The following is an 8,683-nucleotide window of genomic DNA, read 5'->3' on the forward strand; positions in this document are numbered from 1 at the left end:
AGTTGAGGCTTGGGAGTCTCCACCTAGACTTCAGAGGAAGTGTGGAAACACCTGGATGTCCAGGAAGAAATCTGCTGCAGGAGTGGAGCTCCCATGGGAAACTTCTACAAGGGCAGTACAGAGGGCAAATGTGGGGTTGGAGCCCTCACAAAAAGTCCCCACTGGGGCACTGCCTCGTGAATCTATGAGAGAAGAGCCACTGTGCTCTAGACCCTAGAATTGTAGATCTACCAACAGCTTGCACCATATGCCTGAAAAAGCCATAGGCACTCAATATCAGTCTGTTAAAGCAGCCACAGGAAGTGTACCCTGCAGAGGCACAGGGCAGAGCTGCCCAAGGCCTTAGACACCCACCCCTGGTGTCAGTGTAGCCTGGACATGATACATGGAGTCAAAGGAGATTATTTTGCAGCTTTAACATTTAATGACTTCCCTGCTGGGTTTCAGACTTACATGGGACCTGTATCCCTTTGTTTTGGCAATTTCTCCCTTTTGGAATGGGATAATTTACACAATGTGTGTACCCACATTGTATCTTCAAAGAAACCAACTTTTTTTTATTTTACAGTTTTATAGGCAGGAGGAACTTGCTTTGCCTCACATGAAACTTTGGACTTGGACTTTGAGTTAATGCTGGAATGAGTTAAGACTTTGGGAGACTGTTGGGAAAGCATGATTGTGTTTTGAAATGTGAGAAGGACATGAGATTTGGGAGGGGCCAGGGCAGAATGATATGGTTTGGCTCTATGTTCCCACCCAAATCTCATGTTGAATTGTGATCCTGAGTGTTGGAGATGGAGCCTGGTGGGAGATAATGGTATTGTGGGGGCAGTTTCTAATGGTTCAGCACCATCCCCCAGTGTTGTCTCATGGTGGAATTCTCACAACTTGTTTGAAAGTGTATAGCAGCTTTGCTCTCTTTCTTTCTCCTGCTCCAGCCACATAGGACGTGCTCTCTTCCCTCTCATGTTCTGCAGGATTGTAAGTTTCTGAGGCCTCCCAAGCCATGCTTCCTGTATAGCCTGCAGAACCATGAGCCAATTAAGCTTCTTTTTTTAATAAATTACCCAGCCTCAGATAGTTCTTTATAGCAATGTAAGAATAGATTAATATACAGTGAACCATATGTATGCTAGTATTCCTGTCATAAAGAGCAAGAAACACCATGAAACTAAAAATTGAAAATAAAATTCTGTTATTTGTGACTTACCAATTTGCCTTAACTGATCATCAGGAGGTTAAAAGTGATTGTATTTAAAATTTTGTTTGAAATTTTGACGAGTTTAAAGAGAAATTTTATTTCTAGATAATTTTCCATTAAATGTGATTGGATAAAATTTGGTATTTATGTCAGTTTTTTATACAATTTCCAATAGTCAAAGATGGAAGTTAAGCCTTACAAACTACTTTTGCTGTATAAATAGAAGGATACATAACTTCCTTTCTTATAAATGATACAGTACTCTTCTGAGAAAAACCCTTACTGTATAATCTTGTCTGCTCTATCAAAATGGGGTTTTGTATAATTTATGTTGAATACCTAGAACCCACACAAATGGTCAGCATCTATGTGGTAAGTGAATGACTGAATCATTTCTCTTAAGTGTCTCAGGAACCCATCATTTGTTATATGAGAACACATTTATATTTCTATTATAAAATATATTATAAACCCCAAAAAGGTAGAATCATTGTGTATAGTGTTCAGTCTCATCTGCCATTCAACAATTATTCTGCACCTACTATGTGCCACACTGGATTAGGCAATGGATTCTCAGATGTAAGCCAACAAAAAATTAACCAAGCATGCTGAAGGCTACAAGGGGGAACCAAATTCAGAGCACAAGTGGGCCAGAACCTGGAAAAATGTCCAAATGGTCAAGGCAGAGCCTAAGGTCTAAAACTACAATGACAGTATAAACACAATAGGTGGATGTAAGTACCTGAGATGAGGCAGAAAGGAGTGGGTGAGCAATCAAAAAATCTATAAATCCACAAAACCCAGAGATTTCATAAAAGAGAAAAACTCAAAAGTTCAGGAAGACATTTTGTAATAGACACAAGAGAGCAGAATTCACTGAAACAAACTTCTGTCCGCCCAAGCAGCTATTTGTATGATTCCATCAAGGATAGGGTCATCCAAGGGTGTAAGAAACCCAGGGCCAAACTTTGCCTTCTAGGAGATTAAAGTTTTAAGTTTGTATTTTTTCTGTTGCTGTTAATTATCTGCCCTAATGGGAGGAAGCCAGAAAGACACATAATTTAAAATATTGCATAAGATAATTCATATTCATATTTCATGTTAGACAACAAATGCAATTGCTTCCTCCTTCAGAACTTGGTACCTATATTTTTTCTCGAATAATAATTTTAAGAAAAAACAAAGCTTGCATTTTTTAGTGTCTTTTAAGTTGAACAGTGGTCAGACTAAAGTGAGGACCACCTTCAGGTAAACTGAGCATGACAAATGCAGCATGGTGTTCACACCCATGTTTATCACTGTTCCAGCAGTTGCATATCAATGACCTCCAAGGCAATGCTGAGACAGCTAGTGAAGATGATCCTGATGTCTCCTGTCACCATCATAGGAAAGATCTGCATCCTGATACAGCCTATCACTGCATCTCTGATCCCATATCATCCAGAGCATGTTCTGGATCACACAAACAGTGGCTCTGGGGAAAGGGAGGTTGTCCTATCCATCCAAAGCCCCCACCTTCCAAATACACACCTGCACAAATAAAGCAGAGTTATACAAGTGCTCAGGTGTCTTAGGACCTTCTGCTGACCCCCAGTGAGTGAGCTGGAAAGGAAGCAGGAAGTTTGTATATATGTAAATTTTGGAGCAGCTTTTTCTGCCAACACTTCTTGCAGTGACAGGTTTTGGGTGTGGTGATGCCATAAAATCTACCTGGAGATGGAAAGTGCATCATAAATACAAGATCATAAGTTAACATTTTCTAGACTCAAGGAATTAATCTGTGTAAGCTTAGTGAGCTAGAAATATTAAACACACTTAATAAGCTTAAAACAAACATTGGTGTACAGCTTCCAAGAACACTCATTTTCAAATGCTGATGTGGAGCTATAAATGAAATGGGGAAGAGAAATACCTCTTTGACCTGGTATCCACCAACATTTTAGAACTGATAAATTAACACGGATAGTCTAAGAAGGTGGCTGAGGACAGGATGGCCATGATTTGGCTTCCAAGTGAAGTTAAAAGACTCTGCCACCACTGCTGCTGCTGCTGCCAATGGTGGTGGTGGTGGTGGTGGTGGTGGTGGTGGTGATATAATGATGATGATGATAATAATGATGATGATGATGATAGCAAAAAAAATTGTAGTTAACATCAATTGAATACACACTGTGTCCCATATTCTTTAATGAACACATGCTCTATTGATTATAACTCAATAAAGTAGAAATTCTTATATGACCCATTTAAATGTTTTTAAACTGAATCTCAGAAAGATGAATTCGACAGCCCAAGGTCATTCCAATTGTCTGACCCTAAACTTGGCACATAGGATTTAGAGATGAACATGAACAAGATTTGTTTTTAATGCTAAAGTAGCTGGCCATAATTTCATCTTTATGTCTGAATTAATTGTTGATTATTCATTTTTCATTAAAATTAGACAGTGACTAATTTTATAGGGGGTGTTAAAAGGGGCATTAGAAATCATTTATAAAATTTTCTTCATTTTTGCAATTAAAGTCCAAAGATCATAACTGCCTTCTGAGTTCACAGTTGTCAGGACAGAACTGGAATAGAAACTTTAGCTTCCTGACTCCCAGCCTGGTGCTCTTCACTTGGCTTTCTACCCTCCACTGGGTTGATCAATTTAATGTTACATGTTCATGCTGTCCACTTAGGAATTGATCTGTTATCCTCCAGAAGCACTGACTGCACGGGCCTTGGAATTCACTCCTCTTTTGCCACGATCAACAAGCCAAATGCTGATTACACTGTGGTTCATGAATAACAGACTATGTGGGAGTTAAATATTTCTGTTTCATTTAGGACACATATTCCAAAATTCTAACTTATAATTCTAACATTCTAATACATAATCATGTATCTATATATACATATATATGCACACATTCTTATATATAATTAATATATTAAATGGTGAAAAGTCTTGACAATGTTCAAACTATATGGGAAATTTCAACATAAAGATGGAAAGTGCAAAAGAGAAATAGCAGACATAAAAAACATAATAACAGAGATGAAAATGCCTTTGAAACATTTACTGGTAGATTTGCCATGGAGAGAATGATCTGTGACCTGAATATAGATTCATAAAAATTACCCAAACTTCAAACCAAAGATTTTAAGGAAAAAGGTAAGTGAAAATACTCACCGAGTGCCCAGGAGAATAAGTGAAAATAAAGCCACATCAAAGCCCATATTGTAAAATTTGAGAATATTGATGTAAAGTTTCTGCAAGCTTCAAGCGAGGGGAAAAAAGAGAAATCACACATAAGAAACTTGAGTGGATGCAAAGAGAAAGAGAAAAACTCAAAAGTTCAGGAAGACTTTTGTAATAGACACAAGAGAGCAGAATTCACTGAAACAAACTTCTGTCTGCAAGAGAGAAAGAGGACAATAGAGCAACATTTTTTTTTTTAATTGTGAAGGAAAAATGATTTTCCACTTAGAATTCCAAACTCGGAGAAATATCAGTCAAATGTGAGGGTAGAATATAGACATATTCAAACATGGAAAGTTTCAAAAATGTATCTCATATCCTTTCTTCCTCAGAAGGCTACTGAAGGACATGTTCCATCAAATAAAAGAGTAAATCAAGACACAGGAGACAATAAGAAAGAGGATAGATACCCAATAGAGGAGTAAGGCAAAGGAAATCTCCAAAAGGCGGCTAAAGAGATCCTAAGATGACAACTATTGACCAGAGTATACCAATCAGCATACATCAGAAAATATGATTTAAGGAAAAAGCAACACATGATGACTATCATTTCCAAGATCACTGCTGCAACAGTACCGTGTTTTGATCTTGAGGACAGGATGGCCAGCTGATTTTGACTCAGCGTCTTATCTACACTTGATTTGTCTTGACCGTGTGCTGACAAAATTTCTACTCTTCATACCCTGATGCCTGGATCGGTCAAGAGTACTCATTTCCCCACAGAAGCTTCTGTGAATTGGAAGTAGGCTAAGGTGAGCTTAAAAGTTGAAATCCCAGAGCAGCTCCATCTGTAACCTACTCTACCAAATAGTCAGACCCTTGGACACACTACACGCTTGCCTGATGCCGCAACTATAGAGAAACCTGTGCTTCCCAAGATCCTTCATTACTTCAGCCACTGACTACTTCAAAAGGGTCTCTTGGAAATGCTCAGAAATGCTCGGGCTCTGCAATTCTGCTTAGGTCATTTACCCTGTGAAGGTTGCCCAGGAACCTTCATCTAATAGTGGAGACAGTGGCCTTACATTATATGGCTAGGTTTGTGCTTACTACTCAGTGTTTTCAACCAATTGGCACATTATTTAGGAGTACATTCATAGTTGATAAAACTATTTTTAAAAATAGAAATCGATTAAATCAGAAGTCAATATAGGCTGGGTGCAGTGGCTCATGCATTTAATCCCAGCACTTCGGGAGGCCAAGGCAGGATTGCTTGAGACCAAGTGTTCAAGACCACATGGGCAACAAAGCAAGACTTTCTCTCTACTAAAAATAAAAATAAAATGAATATAGCGTGTACCTGCAGGAAGCAATGTATGGAGAGAGAGATTCTGAGGCCAATTTATTGACCTGTTGGAAAGATATATGAGAGATTATTTATTATCATTAATCTTATTAAACTGTATATATACACACACACATATATATACTTCTGTACATATTCATTGTATATATTTTTAAATCAAAGAAAATTTAGAATACCATATTATGATTAAATGGGCTTATTCCAGATAGCCATATTAGAAAATATATTAGTATACTTTACCATATTAAAAGATCTCAGGGGGAAGTCTCTACAGAATTGCACTGTCCATACAGTAATCGTTATTCACATGTGGCTATTTAAATTTAAATAATTAACATTAAACAAATTAAAAGTACAATTCCTTTGTCTCACTAGCCACATGTCAGTACTCACCTATACCTAGCAGCTATTGTACTAAACTATGTAATTACTGAACATTTTCATCACCACAGAGCATTCTATGAGACAGCACTGCTATAGATCCTGGAAAATTATGTGACAAAATTTAATATATATGTGGTATAAGAGCTAGTAATAAAATAAAATAAAACAGAAAGAGATTGATTCTTTAACATATTAAAGTGTAGCTGTCTCAATTTCAAAGCCAAAATCAGGTTTAATAGTTTCTAGAAGCATTTAGAAACACAAGAAGCATTGAATTCAAAGAATAAAAAAGAACACTAGCATTACTATTGCTTTTATCAGTACCAAAGAATGAATTCATAAAAAAAAAAGAAAAGAAAAAAGAAAAGAGGAGATTTGTTTATATTGTGTGATACCATTTTGTTAAAAGGCAAAACAATCTGTACAGATGTATTTGTGTGTACACATATAACATATCTCTGAAGGAATATATAAGAAACAACACCACGTGGTCCAGGGCAGGGTAACTAAGTGGCTTTGCGACACTGGTGGCAGAGAGAGTGTGCACTATGTAAACCCTTTTCACCTTTTGTATTTTGAATCATGTGACTGTATCACCTACTTAAAAATATTGGGTTCCGAGATGGCCAAATAGGAAGAGCTCCAGTCTACAGCTCCCAGCGTGAGCGACCCAGAAGACGGGTGATTTCTGCATTTTCAACTGAGGTACCAGGTTCATCTCACTGGGGCATGTCAGACAGTGGGTGCAGCCCACTGAGCTAAAGCAGAAGCAGGGGGCGGCATCGCCTCACCCGGAAAGTGCAAGGGGTCAGGGAATTCCCTTTCCTAGCCAAAGGAAGCTGTGACAGACAGTACCTGAAAAATCGGGTCACTCCCACCCTAATAATGTGCTTTTCCAAGTCTTAGCAAACGGCACACCAGAAGATTATATCCCACGCCTGGTTTGGAGGGTCCCATGACTACAGAGCCTTGCTCATTGCTAGCACAGTAGTCTGAGATCTAACTGCAAGGCGGCAGCGAGGCTGGGGAAGGGGCGACTACCATTTCTGAGGCTTGAGTAGGTAAACAAAGCAGCTGGGAAGCTGGAACTGGGTGGAGCCCACTGCAGCTCAAAGAGGCCTGCCTGCCTCTGTAGACTTCACCTCTGGGAGCAGGACATAGCTGAACGAAAGGCAGCAGAAACCTCTGCAGATTTAAATGTCCCTGTCTGACAGCTTTGAAGAGAGTAGTGGTTCTCCCAGCATGGAGTGTGAGATCTGAGAACGGATAGACTGCCTCCTCAAGTGGGTCCCTGACCCCCGAGTAGTCTAACTGGGAGGCACCCCCTAGTAAGGGGAGACTGACACCTCACACAGCTGGGTACCCCTCTGAGATGAAGCTTCCAGAGGAACAATCAGGCAGCAACATTTGCTGTTCAGCAATATTCACTGTTCTGCAGCCTCCACTGCTGACACCCAGGCAAACAGGGTCTGGAGTGGGCCTCCAGCAAACTCCAACAGACCTGCAGCTGAGGGTCCTGACTGTTAAAAGGAAAACTAACAAACAGAAAGGACATCCACACCAAAACCCCATCTGTACATCACTATCGTCAAAGACCAAAGGTAGATAAAACCACAAAGATGGAGAAAAAACAGAGCAGAAAAGCTGAAAATCAGAGTGCCTCTCCCCCTCCAAAGGAACTCAGCTCCTTGCCAGCAACGGAACAAAGCTGGGTGGAGAATGACTTTGATGAGTTGAGAGAAAAATGCTTCAGACGATCAAACTTCTCTGAGCTAAAGGAGGAAGTTTGAACCCATAGCAAAGAAGCTAAAAACTTTGAAAAAAGATTACACGAATACCTAACTAGAATAACCAGTGTAGAGAAGTCCTTAAGTGACCTGATGGAGCTGAAAACCATGGCACAAGAACTACATGATGAATGCACAAACTTCAGTAACCGATTCAATCAGCAGGAAGAAAGGGTATCTGCGATTGAAGATCAAATGAATGAAATGAAGCGAGAAGAGAAGTTTAGAGAAAAAAGAGTAAAAAGAAATGAACAAAGCCTCCAAGAAATATGGGACTATGTGAAAAGACCAAATCTACGTCTGATTGGTGTACCTGAAAGTAATAGGGAGAATGGAACCAAGTTGGAAAACACTCTGCAGGATATTATCCAGGAGAACTTCCCCAACCTAATAAGGCAGGCCAACATTCAAATTCAAGAAATCCAGGGAATGCCACAAAGATACTCCTCGAGAAGAGCAACTCCAAGACACATAATTGTCAGATTCACCAAAGCTGAAATGAAGGAAAAAATGTTAAGGGCAGCCAGAGAGAAAGATCAGATTACCCACAAAGGGAAGCCCATCAGACTAGCAACAGATCTCTTGGCAGAAACTCTACAAGCTAGAAGAGAGTGGGGGCCAATATTCAACATTCTTAAAGAAAAGAATTTTCAACCCAGAATTTCATATCCAGTCAAACTAAGCTTCATAAGTGAAGGAGAAATAAAATCCTTTACAGGCAAGCAAATGCTGAGAGATTTTGTCATCACCAGGCCTGCCCT

This window comes from Rhinopithecus bieti, unplaced genomic scaffold (genome assembly GCF_001698545.2).
Source record: "Rhinopithecus bieti isolate Rb0 unplaced genomic scaffold, ASM169854v2 scaffold_2272, whole genome shotgun sequence".
Classification (NCBI taxonomy): domain Eukaryota; kingdom Metazoa; phylum Chordata; class Mammalia; order Primates; family Cercopithecidae; genus Rhinopithecus; species Rhinopithecus bieti.